This window comes from Pseudonaja textilis, chromosome 3 (genome assembly GCF_049901715.1).
Source record: "Pseudonaja textilis isolate UNSWEBS1 chromosome 3, rPseTex1.2, whole genome shotgun sequence".
Classification (NCBI taxonomy): domain Eukaryota; kingdom Metazoa; phylum Chordata; class Lepidosauria; order Squamata; family Elapidae; genus Pseudonaja; species Pseudonaja textilis.
Genome location: NC_141992.1, coordinates 11,745,201 through 11,766,292, shown reverse-complemented (window position 1 = coordinate 11,766,292; position 21,092 = coordinate 11,745,201). Strand labels below are relative to the sequence as shown.

General features: G+C 40.3%; 1 protein-coding gene and 1 long non-coding RNA gene across 2 annotated transcripts in view; one reads left to right on the top strand and one right to left on the bottom strand.

The window, feature by feature from the left end:
* Positions 1-21,092, top strand: part of CDH4 (cadherin 4) — a 995,035-nt gene that overhangs the window by 556,801 nt on the left and 417,142 nt on the right. The window lies entirely within an intron of this gene.
* LOC148126007 (uncharacterized) overlaps positions 1-21,092 on the bottom strand; it is a 67,561-nt gene that overhangs the window by 42,845 nt on the left and 3,624 nt on the right. The window contains exon 3 of the long non-coding RNA XR_015742540.1: positions 19,499-19,619. This is a non-coding gene — a long non-coding RNA (uncharacterized LOC148126007). The remainder of the gene's footprint in view (positions 1-19,498; positions 19,620-21,092) is intronic.

Below are 21,092 nucleotides of genomic sequence, written 5' to 3'. Positions count from 1 at the left end.
CAACTTTAAAAGCACAACTATAATGACATGGGAAAATACCCAAACAAAGCTGAATACCATATAGATATAGATATAGATATAGATATAGATATAGATATAGATATAGATATTTTCTTAAGTTTTTGCAGGTACTTACATGTATGAGTATTCAGCTTTGTTTGGGTATTTTCCCACGTCATTATAGTTGTGCTTTTAAAGTTGTAGCAATGTTTCGCAGAATCTCATCTGCCATCATCATCAGGCTTCTGTAATGAACACAATACAGAAGCCTGATGATGGCAGATGAGATTCTGCCGAAACGTTGCTACAACTTTAAAAGCACAACTACAATGACGTGGGAAAATACCCAAACAAAGCTGAATGCCATATATATATATCTCCATCCCATAATAACTCTGTCATGATTTTGTTGAGCAAGACTTCAAGATTCTGTTTTTATGCCCTGCAACAGTAAAATAACTTCCCTGAAATCCTCATTCTGTTTTCTGCCCTGTTTCAGCACTGTTTCTTCATTTTCACATCCAAACACTATCAAATCCTATTGTTTCATAAGCTTTGCTTTTAGAGATGAATCTAGTATCTACAGATTTCCAGTCCATATTTTCAAGGCAAATATATCCAACACATGGCTCCCGCCTCCTATTTTCCTCATAACAAGCATTGACTTTCTACTGCTAGAGTGGTGTGGTAGTCTAAAAGTGGAGCTTTCACCTCACAATGAGGAGGCTGTGAGTTCGATCCTAGATAGAGGCAAATATTTATCTCTCTGGGCACAATGAGAATATATGTGCTGAATGCATTGGTGACAGGAAAGGCATCCGGCCAGTAATCACTCAGCTCCATTCAATTGCCCAGACTCCACCCCACAAGGGATTATGAGGCCATTAAAAAGGATGATGATTGTCTTTCTACTACTAAAGTACTTACCACATAGAGTTGTGTGTAAAAAAAAAACCACAAGCAATATTATGTATGCTGTCTTGAGCTCCCGGATGAGAGGCAAAAGATAAAGCCAACCAATAAAGAAAAGTAATATGCATCAGTAGAATTCTCTTGTTTGATCTTGTGAAAGAGTGTTTGACATTTGCGATGCTGCTAAATCGCTTCGGGTGCTTATTATGGGAAGGATCTAATTGACTCTGTATTTTGACCTTCTCCATATTTTGCATAGTAATTGGCTCACCAAGCCATTCTTTTATGAAGCTCATGCAGAGTTGTAAACTAGATAACAAGACCGGATCCTTAAAATGCATGGCAAGAACCATCTTAAGGTTGAAGCATCTGATTTTTATTTTTGGAAATAATTTCAGATGCCTTGATAGCCCAACATCTGAATTGTGTCATATATGTACTGCTCTAATTAACCAGAGCGATGTGGGTTGCAAGTATACTTGGAGGAAGGATATTAACTTGCCTTTGCAATGTCATTCTGTATTAGCTTATTCTGTGCTTACATTTGGAATACAAATCTTTGGCTTTTTATAGCAAAAGCTGATCCGGGAGCCGACCCTGTTCAACAGTTCACATTTACATAGAAAATGGATCAGATGGAGTAATTAGCATTGCAACTCTCTGTTTGGTTGTGCTAAAGGCTCCCACTGTGGCAACGTCGCACAAGCCTTTCAGGAGATTCCACAACTGTCCACGTGTTATTCATTTGCACCCCGGGGTGGGATTCAAATTTTTTTAACAACTGGTTCTGGGGGCATGGTTCAGTTGGTGGGTGTGGCTTGGTGGTCATGTGACTGGATGGGTGTGGCCAACTCAATATTACTCACATCGAGGCACGCATCTCCTCGCCTGGCCTCTCATGACTGTGGGGATGCTGCAACAGTCGTAAGTGTGAAAAATGGTCATAAGTCACTTTTTTCAGTGCCATTGTAACTTTGGTCACTCCACACAAGCAAAGTACTAACAAAGGAGGGGAAAAAAACTCCAGAGTAGTTCCTGAGACAGGAAGTCTAGTCCTGCCAAGAATGTAATAAGGGTTAACGGAGAGGCAATTTCTGTAAGCAACACCAGAATGTTTCCTTCCTGCCTTCCTTACAGAATTAGACCAGTAATTTCTTCTAACAACCGGTTCTCTGAACTGCTTAAAATGTTAACAACCAGTTCTGCTGAATAGGTGCAAACTGGTAGAATCTCACCCCTGATTGTACCAGTGGAACAGCTTGCCTTCAGAAGTTGTGGGAGCTTCATCACTCGAAGCTTTCAAGAAGAGACTGGACTGCCATCTTCAGAAGTGGTGTAGGGCCTCCAGCTGGGGTGGTGGTGGACTAGATGACCTACAAGGTCCCTTCCAACTCTGTTATTCTTTTCTGTTGATTTATAACTTTTAATGATCATTAGTATCTTGGAAATGGAGGAGATATTAACAGGTGGTAGAAAAAAGATCACTTGGATTACAGATTAACAGAGTTGGAAGGGATCTTGTAGGTCATCTAGTTCAACCCCACCACCCAAGCAGGAGACCCTACCCCTTTTCTGACAAATGGCAGTCCAATTTCTTCTTGAAAGCTTTAAGCGATGAAGCTCCCACAACATCCGAGGGCAAGCTGTTCCATTGGTTGATTGTTTTTACTGTCAGAAAATGTCTCCTTATTTCCAGGTTGAATCTCTCCTTGTTCAGTTTCCATCCATTATTCCTTGTCTGGCCTTTGGGTGCTTTAGAAAATAGCTTGACCCCTCACTCCTCTCTGTGGCAGCCCCTCAAATATTGGAAGACTGCTATCCTGACTCCCCTGGTCCTTCTCCTCACTAGACTAGTCATGTCCAGTTCCTGTAACCATTTTTCATATGATTAGACTGGAAAGATTGGATTAGATTGGATTGAAGGTCATTTGGATGCTATCACATGATAGCAGTGATCCAATATCTGAGGGGCTGCCCCAGAGAAGAGGGCGTCAACCTATTCTCTGAAGCACCTGAAGGCAGGACAAGAACTGAACAAAGAGAAAAGCAACCCAAAGCTAAGGAGAAATTTCCTGACAATCAGCCCGTTCAAAATGCTGGCTACTTACATTGTGCCGCAAGACAAGGAACTTGTCTATGTTTTGGGAAAAGGACCCACTCAAAAAAAAAAAAAATGTTCCATCCTCAAGGCCCAGCTCCATTGTGGAACAGGAATAAATCCAGATATGGTGGTTGTTGTGATGGTTGTGCTTTCAACCAGATTGAATCTGGTGTTTTTAATCCACCTCTCGAGTCCTTTCTCAAAGGTGAGGGATAGGCATAGGGTGTTGTTTGATGGTGTTAAGGTATCATCACAGGATGTAAGCTTTCCCAAGTAAAACTGCCTTTTGCAATTGACTGGTGGTGATTTTGTTGATGTTGATCAGGGGTCTCAAACTCAATTTACCTGGGGGCCGCTGGAGGCAGAGTCTGGGTGAGGCTGGGCTGCATAAGGGATTCCACAAAAAACGTTGTTAAAAAAATATCCTCAAATGTCATCAACAGTTAATGGTTTCTCCAATACATGAACTGTCCTGAACGCATGAATGGAACATTGAATGGAGATCATGAACAGTTCCTCAGAACATGGCCTCTCCAGCTGCCAGAGACTTGACAACACTTCCTCTCACATATCTGAGCCACATTTGGCTTGAGAGAGGAGGCAGTTGAGACCCTCAGTATGGCTTGAAGATGATCATCAGTAAGTCTGGACCTGTACTTGGACTTGTTAAAGTTCAGGGTGGAGAAGAAGCCACGACGAGGAACGGAGGGCGGGACTTCCTTCAGAGGTCCTGCGGGCCGCACTAATATTATACTTTCATATCACAGTGGGGGCCACAGGATATCGTCCTGCGGGCCGCAATGGGCCCATGGGCCGCGAGTTTGTGACCCCTGATGTTGATGGTGTTCGAGGGCAGTGGTGGGATTCAAATTTGTTTTACTACCGGTTCTGTGGGCGTGGCTTGGTGGGCATGTTGTGGCATGGTGGGCGTTGCAGGGGAAGGATACTGTAAAACCTCCATTCCCACCCCACTCCTGGAGGAAGGTTACTGCAAAATCCCATTCCTTTCCCATCCCACTAACCTCCTTTCCAGCTCCGTTCTCCTGTGCAGGACAACAAAAGAAGACCCAGACAATCAGCTGGGACTCAATGGGAGGCAGAGAATAGATGGGGGCAGGGCCAGTCAGAGGTGGTATTCTGAACTACTCAAAATTTCCACTCCCGGTTCTCCGAACTACTCAACATTTTCACTACCAGTTCTCCAGAACTGGTCAGAACCTGCTGAATAGCACCTTCTGTTCAAGGGGTGTTCCAGATGTTTTTGCGATTGTACTCAAGGCATCTATCACCATTGGTACTATCTTTGCTTTCTTTAGCCACAGTTGTACTACTTCTATTTCTAGGTCTTTGTATTTTGATATTTCATCCAGTTCTTTCTCTTCTCTTCTTTTATTTCCAGTTACTGCTACATCCACTACCAGACTTTTGTGTGTTTCTGGTGGAAAATTGTTGAGTCTGAGTTCTTACGTGGCAGGCGCTTGGCTGTTTGAATTTTAAAGTTCCAGAGCTTGTTAGCTTTCTCATTTTCTGTTACTTTCTCTATTTTGTGGTGCCACCAGTTCTTGCTTTCAGACAAATAATATCTTTTGCATACATTCCAATGCACCATTGTTGCTACTTTGTCATGCTGCTGTTTGTAGTCAGCTTGTGCAATCTTCTGGCATTAGCTCACAGTGGTCTATTAGTTCTTCAGGCTTTTTCTCAGTGGCAACGTTTGCTATCTATTCTTCTGAATTCTGTCTTTATATGATTATAATACCTGGGTAATCTACAGTTAAATTCAGAATTTAAGACTGTTGCAAATTTATATTTTTGTGTTTTTGAAGTTAATTTTTAACACTATCGGAAAATTGCCATGTCTCTGAATAATCATTTATGTGCACAATCTTTCCAATAATCAATTTCTGTGAGATGGGTAGCCGCATGAATTTGATTAATAAATAAACAAAGAGAATAAAATCTTTGAATTTTGCAACATTCCATGCAATGCACATCATTGCATTGCATTGACGCGAACAGTAAAGACAGGTGCTAGGACGCTTAAGAAATTATTCAAAATACACTTTGAGTTTCAGCTTTTATAGAACTAACTAAAAGTGATTGGTAAGCATATTGATGATATGCCCCTGGTTTAAATCGGTTCTCACAAATTTGTGGTGCTCTACAGGTAATCCTCAATTTACAACAGTTTGTTTAACGATTGTTCAAAGTTACAACGTCACTGAAAAAAGTGACTTATGACCGTTTTTCACATTTACAACCCTTGCAGCATCTCCAAGGCCACATAATCAAAATTCAGATGCTTGGCAATTAGTTCATCTTTATGACGGTTTCATTTCCCGGGGTCATGTAATCACGGATAAGCAAAGTCAATGGGGAAACCAGATTCACTTAACAACTGAATTACTAACTTACAACTGCAGTGATTCATTTGAGTGGTGCGGTGGCCTAGAGGTAGAACTCTCGCCTCACAGTCAGGAGGCTATGAGTTTGATTCTAGGTAGAGGCAGATATGTCTCTCTCTGGATACACTGAGAATATATCCGCTGAACAAAACTCCACATTGGTGACAGGAAGGGCATCCGGCCATTCCGATACTCTGCTAGCTCCACTCAGTTGCTCAGACTCCACTCTGCAAGCGATTATGGAGTTTTTAAATGAAGCTGATGTTGATGAACTGCAGTGATTCATTAACAACTATGGCAAGAAAGGTAATAAAATGGGGCCAATTTCACTTAATAAATGTCTTGCTTAGTAACAGAAATTTTGGGCTCAGTTGTGGTCGAAAATCAATTTATGTTGCATTCAGTTCTATTGGCTTAGAATTCTTGGAATTTTAATCCTGATCTATTTAGATTGTAAAATGGCTGGTTTGGTTTTTTTTTTTTTTTTGGCAAAATAAATAAATAAATGCATAACACATTTGGAGCACTTCTTTTACAGTAGATTTCTCGGGTCTAATTCTCTGACCTTCATGCATACTAAGGATTGGCCATTAAGTGCTACTTTCTAATTCTATTGCCTTCTTGAGAAAAAACAATAGAACAAAACAAATGCATTTTCCAGCTGCCAATTTTGCTAGTGAATAGCCGAAGAATGAGGGATGTGTATTGTTACATTATAAAGAAAAAGAAAAAGTAAAGAAGCATTAGTAACGAAGTTATTCCCTAGTCCCATATAGGCGATTATTTAACAGCTATAAAAAGAGTCTCAGAATGGACAGTTTGAATTCCTATAACAAAGCAAGTTTTAATAATTTACCCATGAATGTTAAATATATACAGTACATTGTACTGCCCATCTTCCTGAGACACTCACAATCTGTCTTAGCTAGATGATTTCTTTATTCCTTGAGAGGTTTGAGGAGGTTCAGGACAATATGTTTATGTCAAAGGTCATGTGCCTCTAATTCATCAGAACATTTTAGCATTTGCAATAGCAATAGCATATACCGCTATTAGGAGAGACCGGGACAAGTAGAATTTACAGGTGAATTTTGCAGCTGTCAAACTAAGGGTCAAGACCCAATTCTTTGTATTCTGTCATACAATTCACTCCTCAGCAAACTTTACTGGCTTTCCAGCTATTCAGGGGAAGGTAGATCTTGAATTAATCCGTTGTGGATGGATGTGGACCACCAATGTCTCTGTTTAAGCTAATTTGGACTCAATTTTGATCCAAGTGACTGGTGTTAAAGTAGTCTCATTACTAAGATATTGCTCTTAGTAGTCAAATCTTGAGTCCTGAATCTTGAGATGTCATGTTACAGTATGTTTCCCCAGAATTCACTTTCTAACATTACACAGGGAAGACTGTTATTGTTCTGTCCAAGGCTTATTGAAACATAAACAAACACACATTAGTCCCCAAACGCCTTTTTCTTTATTTGAACGGCTGTGAATTTTAGTCATTCACAGCCTGTAATGAGTCTCAAACAGTTCGTAACAGTCCCATGGAAGTCTGCCAAAGTTCTTCAGGATAAATCTGATAAGCACACACATTTATCTTCCTTGAAATGATACCAATGACTAAATTTCCAATTAGTTGTACAAGGCCAACTGGAACACAAATTCAATTCAACAGAGCTTCAGGTTTCAAAACTACCAGTACGAACAAAGTTGCTTCCTGCAAAGGTTCCTGTCCCTTTGCTCCTCCTTTATGTCTTATGGGAGGGATAATCACCTCCAAGACTTACTCCCGAGTCACCCCTTTTGTCTTAACTGTTCTTGCCTTCTGGCAGCTCTGCACATGGACGCACTGGGAACAGGCTCCCCTTGTTCCTCTGCCTCACTACTGCCAGACTCTGGAGGCTCCGGAGTCAGCACATAATTCCCAGATGGCCCTGGCCCCATCTCTATATCAGATGCAGGACCCTCATCCAAGTCCTCCCCAGACTCCAGGACTGGCCCATGTCCCGCCCCCCCTTGTCCAACTCTGCTGCCATCTCTGCAGGCTGCTGGCGGACCACAACAGTTTCTTAGGAAGCTGTTCTGAAGAAGCCCAAGTCCTGAAGACCCCTGTACAGCCAGGCTTTCCAAAGAAAGGAAGAAGAGTAGATTCAAGACTTCTTGGGAAACTGATCTTTATTAGACAGAAGATCTAGTCTGCATTCTAAACAAGATTAGCCCAGCCTTTGAAAGTAACTCCAAAGAGAGAGAGAATGTTAGAGACAATTGGGAGGTAACATTCTCTTATCCATTTGGGGGCTTGGAGCAGCAGCCCCCAAGTTTTGGGGCACCAGGGATTGGTTCCATGGAGAGAGGTTTTCCATGGCCTGGTTGCTGGCATTCCGCAGCCCAGTGCTAGTCCCCGGACCAAGGCTTGGTGACCCTGAGCTAGTCTGTTTTCCCTGGAAATTAAATGAAGCTTCTCACTGGCCCAGTGTCAGGAATCCGGCAGTTACCCCAATTAAATCATGTGTCTCGAGCCAAACTTCCAAAACTTCAAAAGGATTTATTGGGAGTTAACATGTCCAGCACCGCCTGGGTGTAGCCGACTCTGAGACACATCATTTATTATCACTCTTGACCCCGGTTCCGGGTGTATCATAATTCATCTTCTCCAATGGGACACATCCATAGCCCAGAGTCATCAATCATGCTCTCCAGTTAGAATTTTATGTGGCAGAAACTTCAGTCACCTAGTTACTATCTTTGAAAACTATTTATGGAATGCACTTTCAATTTCCAAGCTGCCGCCCCTCCATTCTGTTGGCAACTCTAAAAAGACCATAGAAATATGTTATGAGTTGACACCCAGTAGCTGATGGAGGCCATTCCCATTCCTTCTTTCCAAATATTATTGCCAAGTGAAAGGGGAATGTCTAGCATCACCTAGAACAGGGGTGTCAAACTGGCGGGCCATGGGCCAGATGCATCACATGCAGACCACGCCCACCCCAGCTCTGTGAAGGGAAAAAAAACATCATGATACGTCTCGTTATGGCAACATGTCACTGCGGGGTTCATACCCATGATCTAGAATAACAGAACAGAAGACCAACAGAAGATCATCTAAGACAACAATTTTCTCAGAACGTAAATTCTATTGCAATATCCCTCTCCAGCCATCTCCACCAGAAAGTCTACTGCCTCTCGTGATAGTTGATTCCATTGTTCAACAGCTTGTATAATTAAGAATATCTTCCTAGTGTTCAACCAAAATTAACTTCTTTGTAATTTAAATTGATTTGGTTTATTTATATTGCCTCCAGAAACAACTCTAAAGAATTGCACGTGTCTTCTACAGGACAGCCCTTCAGATTACTGAAGACAGCTATCATGTTTCCCCACAGTGCTCTTTTGTCCAGATTAAACACCTGCAATCATTTGTCATAAGTTTTCCCTTCAGATCTCTTTTCATCTTGTTTTGTTTTTTTTTTGCTTTTTCATAAGGCAACTGGACTTTTCTGGTTTTTCTTCGAAGAAGCCTCTTGGAGGAGAAGTGAAACGTCCTCAAAGAAAAATCAGAAACCCGAGTTGCCTCCTGAAAAAGCACCTTTGGGTCAATCATGACCCAGATGGCTGAGACTCTCCATGGATATTTCTTTCCTTGGCAAATCCTTCAGTTTTTCTATCTCCATCTCTCCATCTCTATCTAGGCCCCAGAACTAGATAGAGGTAGTCCTTGACTTACGACCACAGTTAGGCCCAAAATTTATGTTGCTAAGTGAGACATTTCTTAAGTGAGTTTTGCCCCATTTTATGACCTTTCTTGCCACAGTTGTTAAGTGAATCACCACCGTTGTTAAGGTAATAACTCAATTGTTAAGTGTATCTGGCTTCCTCACTGACTTTGCTTGCCAGATGGTCGTAAAAGGGGATCATATGACCTTGGGACATGGCAGCAGTCATAAATATGAACTAGTTGCCAAGTGTCTGAATTTTGATGTGCTCATGTGAGCATAGGGTTGTGGAAGTGGTCGTAATGTGAGAAATGGTCAAAAGTCATCACATGTTTCAGGGTTGTTATAACTTTGAATGGTCATTAAACAAACTGTTGTAAATTGAGGACTACCTGTACTTAATCAAAAGAAATTGTAGATAATCACCAAGGCTATATTAGAGAGAGAAACAGCGGAGCGCACTCTATCAATACAGAAAACAATCTCATATCTCATTACAAAAAGTAAAAAGAAACTATGTACTAGGCAGGTGAATAAAATACATCTTTATGTATTGTTAAATCAGGACCAAGATTAAACTTCAAAATTTTTAAAGATCAAAACTTCCCAAATGAGGTCAATCTATTTATCCTACTTTACTCATGGAATGACTACAGTAAATCTCCCAGTCTAACAAAAACCATTTTCCTACGTCTTTCATTGAACCTGACTAGATTTAGAATTAAATACTGAAATATTAAATCCCTTTCCCCAGCTCCTTCAACCATAGAGAACATAATCATAGTTTCTGTCTGGGCTCGAACTAAATGATTTCCAGTTCTAAAATTAAATACGTGTATGCCAGCAATAATAAGAGGAAGTAGGGGGAAACTGTTTAGTTAATTCTAAATAATCCAGCTATCTTGCTGATTGTGGACTTCTTTGTGCAACTAACTGATATATACGATGTATAGGACAATAAAAACTAAAGATTGCCAGCTGTAATTTTTCTTTTTAAAGCGGAACAGTTGAGTTTGCATTTGTTGACTTGTACTATTGTAATTGTGTTTTTATTGTCTAATGCAAATATTTGTTAGTGTGCATGATTTCTGCAATGAAATTTGAACAGAACAATCTAGCAAGTCTTTTTTTTTTTTTTTAGTTTCTAGTTGGCTGACATATCACGCTCAGCCAAAATGTGATGTTCATTGGTAGTTTATTATAAACCATGGCTTACAGTTTATGAAAAGGGCCAGCAAATCCGTGGTGTCATACTCCTGCCTCCTGTAAAATAGTAAATGAAATAATTGTGTGACTCAACAGCCACTAATAATTAACGAATCATTTTGGCACTCTTGCCCAATTGTGGTTTCCTTGTGATTAAGATGACAAGAAATAATATGCCACTTATTTTTAGTTGAGAAGTCCTTCCTGCTTCCTGAGCTTGGTTGTTTTCTTGCAGTCGTTTCATTAGCAAATTAGATAACATCATCACTGCTAGTAAGGAAGTAGGAATTGCTGGCATTTTATAATCTGATGGTTTGCCCTATCAGTGTGGGTAGGAATCCATCAGTCTGTTTGTTTATTTATTACTTATTTATGACATTTATTTGCTGCCCATCTCATATCCAATGACTCTGGGCAGCTTACAGCATAAAACAAGTTATTTTCAGTCATTCAATTTTAATTCCAATGGCACAACGATAGAAATTTTCAACTGCAAATTTTATAATATGAAATATTCTCAATGCAAATAAATAAACAGTTCTAGGCTGCATAAACAGGGGGATAGAATCAAGATTGCTGGAAGTGTTAATACCACTTTATAATGCCTTGGTAAGGCCAAACTTTAAATACTATATCCAGTTTTGGTCACCACGATGTAAAAAATATGTTGAAAAAGAAAGAGAAGAGCAACAAGGTTGATTAGGGGGACTGGAGGCTAAAACATATAAAGAACGGTTGCAGGAATTGGGTATGTCTAGTATGATGAAAAGAAGGACTAGGGGTGACATGAAAGCAGTGTTCCAATATCTCTGGGGCTGCCACAAAGAAGAGGGAGTCAAGCTATTCTCCAAAGTACCCAAAGGCAGGAGAAGAAGCAACGGGTGGAAACTAATGAGGGAGAGAAGCAATCTAGAACGAAGGAGAAATTTGCTGAACAGTTAGAACAATTAATCAGTGGAACAAATTGCCTCCAGAAATTATAAATGCTCCAACTCTGGAAGTTTTTAAGAAGAGATTGGATAACCATTTGTCTGAAGTGGTGAAGGGTTTTCTGCCTAAGCAGGGGGTTGGTCTAGAAGACCTCCAAGATCCCTTCCATTCCTGTTCTCCTGTGTTCAAAATTTGGATGCTTGGCAACTGGCTCATATTTAATGATTGTTGCGGGGTGTCCCTTCTGCAGCCTTTCTGACAAGCAAAGCCAACGGGGAAAACCATCAGATCAGCCTTAGGGTTGACAGATTCATTTAACAACTATGTCATAACTTAACAACTGTGGAGATCAACGTAACAAATGTGACCAGAAAAGTTGTAAAAGGGGATAAAACTCACTTAATAAATGCCTCACTTGTCAACCTACATTTTGTGGCTGTAAGTCAAGAGCTACCTGTTTCATTCACATTGCATGCCTCAGAGACAGTATTCAGCAGTTTCTGACCAGTTCCGGAGGACCAGTAGTGGAAATTTTGAGTAGTTTGGAGAACTGGCAAATACCACCTCAGATTGGAGATTTTACAGTAGCCTTCCCCTGCCATGCCTACCAAGCCACGCCCACCAAGCCACACCACACCCACCAAGCCACACCCACAGAACCGGTAGTAAAAAAAAATTGAATCCCACCAATGTCCTGCCTGTACATACACCATTGTCCATGTGCTATTTCAGGTATCTTGAATGTGCAAACAGTTCAAAGGGGTTCATAATGAGGAACACACACACACACACACACACACACACACACACACACACACACACGTGTGTTATTTTGTAGGCAGAGGTAATTTTTTAAAAGGCCTTGTATCTGATTGGTGTGGCATCTGAGCATTATGACAAACACAAAAATATCTTCTGAAGTTTTCAGTAATAATGTTTGGTGGTATTTCTTGTTTTGCATAAGAATGTAGATGTTGGAGAGATCTGATTCTTATAAATTTCTCTTTGGCATGTCCTGATTACCTGTTTTTACCTGTCTTGGACTAAACCTGGAACAAGAACTTAGCTATCCAGCAGAGTTTCCATTACTCCGAGTATTGGAAAACAATTCTTGGCAGTGTAAATGTGTTTAAAAATTCATTTAGACATGCATTGTGCAGCTGTCTTTTTAAAAGAAATACACATTAGTGTCAAAAGAAAACCACACAGGAAAAATTGAGACGTGACATTGCTGATCTTAATAAAGGACACTTAACAAGCACCAATTCATAGCTTGCAAGATACGTTTGACTGGTTTATTGCAAGTTACTCAGTCCCTCTTTTGGGAAATCAAAAGTCTAATTGAAATCAAGAATGCACAACTGAAAGGTACCTTTTAACTGCCTATAAATCCCATAAATGGCTTTGAATTAGCACTTGGACATACATCCTTTTCCAATGCCTCAAAAAATAATGATAATCCCAATCAAATTTCTAATTTCATATGGTTCAGACTTAATATTAGGCAATGGGCTGTTTAACAGTTGATTGAATGATAGATGAAAATGTTGACCTATCCCAAGTTGAACATTATACTATATGTAAGCATCTAATAATAATAACAGTAATAAGTAAAACAGGAGGAGTTGGTAGCAGTGGAAGCCAGCAAAACTCTTGAATCCTTTTGACTGCCAAACCAGGTGCCTTCTCCCAAAAGGGCTGTTCAAAAGACAACTGGACTTTCTTGGACCAAGAAAAGCCAGTTGCATTTTGAACAGCACCTTTGGGACAACCATGACCTTGACTGGAACCATGACTGGAGTATTTCTATAGACATTCAGGTACCTTGTCTTTTGCCTCCTCCTCCTCCTCAGGAAGAAAGAACAAAGTCCTCTAATTAATAAAAAAAGAATTGAAACAAAAAATAACTGAGCATCTAGAACAGCACAAAAACAGCAGAATGAGGTTTCCTGCATTGAAACTTGACCCATAAAAGAGCTAGCACAAGTATTAAAATACCGTAATATCAAATATAAGTACCAGCTCATTTCAAGAAACAAACCATCTAATGAACCGCACGGTTGCAGTTATAGGCTGAATCTTCAATTTCTGATCTTAGCATGCTGCTCTTATTGTGCTCTTTGGCTTTTCTTCTTGTTTGTTGATTTTGCAACAAACCTTGGATGCAGAAGCAACAAAGAAGAAAAGGCAAAGAATGCAGCACCAAAATGGAAAACCAGGCTGGAAAACAAGATCAGCATGCTAAGATCAGAAATTGAAGTTTTTTGCCTATAGTATATAATTCATACTGTACAAAGACAGCAACAGATAGCAAATTCCCCTCTTTAAAGAAGCTGAGAAACAGTGGACCTATTAGTTGCTGCAAGATGCTCTCATAGACTGACCTGAAACAACAACATGACAAAATAGCAATAATGGTGTGCTGGGATTCCCTCATAAATATCATTTCCCTACAAGCAAGATTTGGTGGAACCATAAAATAGCCAAAATAATATAAAACGAGGAAGCTAACGTGCTTTGGGACTTTAGAATTCAAGCAAACTAGCATCTGTGACATACCACCTCAGATATAACAATGGTCAATAATAAAGACAAAAAAAAAAGTCTGAACAGTGAACATGGCAGCAGCAGAAGAGAAGAGAAAGAACTGGAGAAAATCACAAAATAGAAAGACCTGCAAATCTGGAGAAAATCACAAAATAGAAAGACCTGCAAATAGAATCAGAATGACGGTGGCAAAAGAAAGCAAATATAGTACTATAGTACCAATTTGTCATGCCCCTGGTGGAGACTGACTCTGAGGAAGAGGAGGAGCAGCCAACAGGGAGTGGGAGTGTGGCTCCAGATGTGGTGGAGGAGGCTGGGGAAGGGCAGAGGCCGGCTGAGCAATCAGAAGAGGATCCAGGCCCATCCCCTATCCATCTGAGGGCACGCAGAGAGGAGAGGATCAGGGAAAAGTGAGGTCTACTCAGGAGGAGATTACCATGATCCTCCTCATGGCTTGCAGCTAGGAGCTATGTATACATAAGCTTGTAACTGCGTAGTCAGAATTGCTGGAGTCAAAGTTTAGTGTTTCCTTTGAAAGAGGTTTATCTTTGTTGGCGTTCTTCCTATGGACTCTCCCCATTATCTTCCTGGAATATATGATTAATTATCTTGGCTTGCTTCAGAACTCTTGTCAATGCAGTTTGTTTTGGTTTCCTTTTGCCTCATTATTTACTTTTTTTGACTTTAAACTGTGCCTAATAAAACAGTGAAGTGAAGTTGAAGGCTTTACCGGACTTTAATATATGTTTTCGGTTTGGGGTTATTTTGAGAGACTACAGGTCATCACACAATTGTAACAGGTTTGCATTGTTTGCAATCTCAAAACTGCTGGAACAGAGGTCTCCAACCTTGGCAACTTTAAGATGTGTGGACTTCAACTCCAAGAATTCCCCAGCTGGCATAGCTGGCTGAGGAACTCTGGGAGTTGAAGTCCACAAGTCTTAAAGTGGCCAAGGTTGGAGACCCCTGATCTGGAGCACCACTTGAACACCCTCAGTTTTGACAAATTCCCTATCAGTTAATTGCAAAAGGCAGCTTTATTTAGAATGGCTACCTCCTACAACAATACCTTTAACATTGTAACATTATAAACATCAATGCCAGGAGTGGGATTCAAATTTTTTAACAACCGGTTCTGTGGGCGTGGCTTAGTTGGTGGGTGTGTCTTGGTGGTCATGTGACTGGCTGGGTGTGGCCAACACAAAATCACTCACATTGAGGCACGCATCTCCTCGCCTGGCCTCTCATGACTGTGGGGATGCTGCAAGAGTCGTACGTGTGAAAAATGGTCATAAGTCACTTTTTTCAGTGCCATTGTAACTTTGGTCACTCCACACAAGCAAAGTACCAGCAAAGGAGGGGGAAAAATTCCAGAGACATTCCTGAGACAGGAAGTCTAGTCCTGCCAAGAATGTAATAAGGGTTAATGGAGAGGCAGTTTCTGTAAGCAACACCAGAATGTTTCCTTCCTGCCTTCCTTCCAGGATTAGGCCAGTAATTTCTTCTAACAACTGGTTCTCTGAACTGCTTAGAATGTTAACAACTGGTTCTAGCAAATAGGTGTGAACTGGTAGAATCCCACCCCTGCCTATCCCAGATCATTGGGAAGGACTTGAGAGGTGGACAAAAATGCTAAATCCAGTTTGAACATATGGCAGACTATATGGGTGTCATGCCCCTGTTGGACTCTGAATCTGAGGAGGAAGATGAATAGCTGTCAGGGAGTGGCTCTGTTGGCTGTGGAGGAAACTGAGGAAGGGCAAAGTCTGGCTGGACAGAGCAGGGGAGAGGTAGAACAAGGGAGAGGGAGTTCAGAGGAAGACCCAGGCCCACCTCCTCTTCATCCTAGGGAACGCAGGGAGGAACGGAGAAGAGAGCAATGTGGGTTGTGTGGCTTATGAGGGAGGAAAGGGCCTGATTCCCTGCATTAGCCACAGCCACAGGGAAGAGAGTTTAAAAGAAATACATGCTGAGTGCAGCAGCTGCTGGGAGCAAATGTGAGTTTATCTTGTGTCAACTTTAGTTATCTGCGTTCCTGGTATAGAATAGAATAGAATACTTTATTGGCCAAGTGTGATTGGGCACACAAGGAATTTGTCTTGGTGTCTTCTCATGTTGTGTTATTGCTGTGCCTTCACATCTGGAATTCCTTTTCTTGCCCTGCCAGATTAATTACCTCATTTTGCCTTGATTGGATTTATATTTACAGTTTTCATTAACCATGTTTTGGACTTGATTCTCTGCAGCCAAAGGCTGTTCCAGGGAGAGTTTTTCTCCAACTAGAAGGTAACCAGGGCATTGGGGGCAAAGTTGGAGCTAATAAAGGGACTCCTACTGATTATCTCACTGTGTTGCCTTGGTGCCATGCACTGGGTCATCACAGTGACTTACCATAATCCTACTAATTCTGGCACAAAGGTATATGCAGAATAAATAAAACAGGCATGTACAATAGCTATAGCTTTTATTCCTCCCTGTTCCATGAGATTAAAAATGCTAGAAAACCTAGTTATTAATGGCATTGGGTGCTTACACTCATTAAGGTATATAGACAGACTTCCTTATTTATATATGACATGACATTGTTGGCCTTCCAATTTTATGGCCAATTAATCTGCTTTACACAGAAGGCTTTTACTGCCTTGATTTAACACTGTAGGAATTAAGTGTGAGTAGGCCAAACAACTGTTGATAATTATACACATTTCATATATCTGCACTTGCATCTTGGTGCACACAAAAAACACACACTTTTCGTTGCTTGGAGTCTTCTGATTGGATTGCGTTCAACAAATCTAATTATAGGAGCTGAAAATTTGTAAGAGTTCCTGTTTCTTTTTATACACTTAGCATTCCTACACACACACACACACACACACACACACCAACTCAGCCCACTTGCAATTAATTTTTAGTTCCACTTGATTGGGATTTATAATTTATGATTCTTCTCCAACATCTGTCCCTGGCACCATAAATCAAGCAGGAGCTATAACATTTAATAAGTATTTTGTAGATTCCCATACATTGTCAACTATCTTCCATCCTATACTCTCAGAGATATACATATTCCAGTTGTAGAGAGAGCTGCCAATTTTACATTTAAATCAAACAAAATCAAAAGATTGCAGTTTGCTTGGTGTCTTTTTGTTTTGTTTTAAACAGTTCTCTAATGCAACAGTAGTTGTTGATGCATTTAAGGTAAATAGAAAACAAAATAATCCAATTAAAATAAATGTGTGTTTTTCTATTTCTTTGAGAGTATAATTTTATCAAATGAGCACTTATGTTCATCCTTAAAGATGTGATAGTCGGAGTTTATATTTCTGGTGTTCTCTGAGCTTGGTAGTTTTCTTGCAGGTATTTCATTATCCAAACTAGGTAACCTCATTAGATCATTGATGGTGTTATCTAGTTTGTATAATGAAAGATCTGCAAGGGAAAAAACCAAGCTCAGAGAGCACCCAGGGCCCCTTATTTCAACCTGAGCTACAAAAATTATCCTTTATTAGTTAGGGCTTCAGTTGCACCGCCATCTTAACTTTCTAGACATCCCTTAAATATGTTCTTGAGGCCAGTCATTTTCTTCCAGCCCATGATCTCCCAAAGTTGCTGTTTTGGAGTTGAAAATAGCAATAGCACTTAGGCTTGTATACCGCTTCATAGAATTTTACAATCTTCTCTAAGTGGTTTACAGAGTCAACATATTGCCCCCAACAATCTGGGTCCTCATTTTATCGATCTCAGAAGGATGGAAGGCTGAGTCAACCTTGAGTCAGTCAGGATTGAACTTCTGGCTGTGGGCAGAGTTTACTTGCAATACTGCATTCTAACCACCATGGCTCAAAATGAAGAGAGATTCCCTTGTAATCCTTCTACAGCTCTGGAAAAAAAAGCTGGGATATAAATTTAAAGTGTCAGTGTTCTTACTAACTCCTGTAAACTTGAAGCTAGCTTAGATGTCAGAGATGGGAAATTTAGCACACTTTATCAGGGCTAGAAGAGGGGTAGGTGGAGACAGGAGTATCCTATTCTCATTGGCATTCTTCAAATCATAAAAAGACACCACAACCAGCACCCACAATTGAATATGCAGTGACTTGAGCATCTGTTTCTCTGTGTAGGGTCAGAAGATGAAGTTGTGACTTCAACTTCTCAAATGTTGACATCTTTGCCCTACAGTTTTCCTCTGTTTCCATCCAAAAAGAAGAAAGAAATTTTGCCAAGTCGAACATAATCTTGATCTGAATGGTTTCAAAAGGCAAACAAACAAGTGGGAGATGTTGACCCCCGATCCCTCAGTTGTTATTCTTGATACTTCTTCAATCTCTGAATTGGAAGATTTAGACAAGACAACAGCACTCAGTAGTAAGTTCTTCTATAATAAGATCAGATTCATCCAGGGCTTGGTAGTGAGTAAATTAATTGATTGGTTGAGGGTGGCAATGTATCTTCTCAGGTGTCCTTCCACTGAGTTGGTGAAAGAACCTCATGGGCTCATGAGCACGTGGTGTGAGTGCAACAGCTCCCTCCATCATATCAATCATTCTAGAAAAGAAGCATCTCTCATGAGATTTTTTTCATTGAATCTACGAGATTCACTATGAGCCGTGGTGGCGCAATGGTTGGAGGGCAGTAAGGTAAAGGTAAAAGTTCCCCTCACACACACGTACTAGTCGTTTCCGGCTCTAGGGGGCAGTGCTCATCTTGGTTACAAAGCCGAAGAGCCAGCATGTCCGAAGACGTCTCCATGGTCATGTGACTAAACACTGAAGGCACATGAAACGCTGTTACCTTCCCACCAAAGTGGTCCCTATATTTTACTTGCATTTTTACATGCTTTCAAACTGCTAGGTTGGCGGAAGCTGGGACAAGTAATGGGAGTTCATTCCGTTAGGCGGCAGTAGGGATTTGAACCGCCGAACTGCTGACCTTTCTGATCAACAAGCCCAGCGTCTTAGCCACTGAGCCACATTGCAGGCTAATTTTGCTGACTGTCAGCAAAAGTTCGATCCTGACCAGCTCAAGGTTGACTCAGCCTTCCATCCTTGCGAGGTCAGTGAAATGGGGACCCAGATTGTTGGGGGCAATATGCTGACTCCGTAAGCTGCTTACAGAGAGCTGTAAAGCACTGTGAAGTGATATATAAGTCTAAGTGCTATTGCTATAATTAAGCAAGGAGAAAGAAGATCAAATCTATTGTATTAATGACCTGACCCTTGAAAGTTACTTTACTGGTGAGCAAAACCCCATCTGCAAAAAAGAAGGCCAAAACCCTGGATATAAACCTTTATGTATATATGACACATGGTTGGTCCCTTTCCCCCAAGGAGCCGTGATGGCACAGTGGTTAGAATGCAGTTTTGCAGGCTAATTCTGCCCACTGCCAAGAGTTCAATCCTGACCAGCACATAGTTGATTCAGCATTTTATCCTTCTGAGGTCAGTAAAATGAGGACCCAGATTGTTGGGGACAACATGCTGATTCTGTAAACCCCTTAGATAGGTTGTAAAGCACTGTGAAATGGTATATAAGTCTAAGTGCTATTGCTATACTGAAGTTCATCTATCAGATGAACTGTAAACCACTCCGAAGTACACTGTGCAATAGAGAAATGTCTTAAATAACTAAAAGGCATGTAAGGAGTTTAAGAAGGCAAAAGCTTTCAAAAGTCTTACCTTGGTATTCCCTTTGGTCCAGGTTAGTTTCCTAGTTATCACTGCATTTCCAAATTTCCAGCGGAAAATTGGGTTAAAAACTGGCAGATCAGCCAAGTACCCTCAGAAAGTGCTTCGCCAACTGCAGAATTAATCAGTGGATTGTCAGAGAGCTGCAGACTTATTACTTTTTAATGGTGTTTTTTATTACTTGCTAATGATAAGGTGGAAAAGGTGCGAGGTGCAGCAAGTATCCTAGTTCCTTAAGTAAATCAGAGCAGAAGGTCTCTATAAATTGAAAAGTTATTAACTGTGTACTTTGCTAAAGATATAATGGTTAGTGTTAGAAAAAAACCTTAGAATTAAAAAGACGCTCTTTTTTCCCTACCCTTTTTCTCTCCCCACTCATTTTTGTAATGTCCACAGATGGCATAAGCTAATTATTCTCATTTGTGTCACACCTTACACCTCGCTTGATTTTTTTTTTCTCTTTTTTTCTGGAATGTTGAAAAACAGATGATCACGTCAGTTTGTGTAGCTGTGTGAGAGAGGGTTTTTTTTATGTGTTTTTTTCATTAACAGGATAAGGCAGGACCATCTGTGTATTCTGCTGAAAAGTTTGCCACCAACAGTGAATTTCAAACTTTCAGACAATGGGTGAATGTGCGTTTTATCCCATGGAAGATAACAGTGTTTAGTTAAATGGAATTCAAAGTTCATTTTGGTTCAAGTTGCACATTCTCCATCTGCCCCCAAAGGGCAGATGCGGGTAGGGAAGGAAGAACAGATCGTGTATGGTTCTACATTAGGAACATTTAGTGGAAACCACAATGGAAGCAAAGTGATCCTGTATGATTCAAGATGGCATACACAATTGATGTCTTAGCCAGTCTTAAGAGTATCTTAAGTTACTTAAGTAACTTAAGAGTATCTCAAACCCCCACTCCTTTACCCTCAAACTAACCTCTATTGACCTTACCCCATTCCTAAGAGTTCTGTAAAGGGTATGCATAAGCGCACAATCGTGCCTACTGTCCCTGCCCTAATGTCTCCAATTATTAGTTCCTATTTATTATATTTAAACTTATGTTTATTCTTATTTCTATTGTATTGTATGCTTTTGACAAAATAAATAAATAAATATTTACAAACCCATTAACCATGATGAGACAAGATAAAAAGAATTGCATACTGAATCAGTCATCATGAAGTACAGGTCGACTTACCACCACAAGTGAGCCCAAATTTTATGTTGTTAAGTCAATTTTGCCCCATTTTATGACATTTCTACACACATTTGTGAAGTGAAGCTGGCTTCCCCGTTGACTTGGCTCAAGACAGGATTGTTGTACAGTATAAAGATCCACGGAGGAATTAGAAGAAAAAGTTACCAAGATGCCTCATTTCTTCTTGGAAACAAATAGAGATTTATTTTCCCCTGTAATAACTGCTACTTGTTTCTCAAAATGTAGTTCATTAAAAAACTTTATTATGAGAAAACTACAATGCAGCATTAAACAATGTAAACTGGTTAGCCCCAGAACATAACTGATAAGTTAAATTTATGTTTTACCATCATAGAAATAAAGGGAGACTAGTATAGATCTATTTCAAG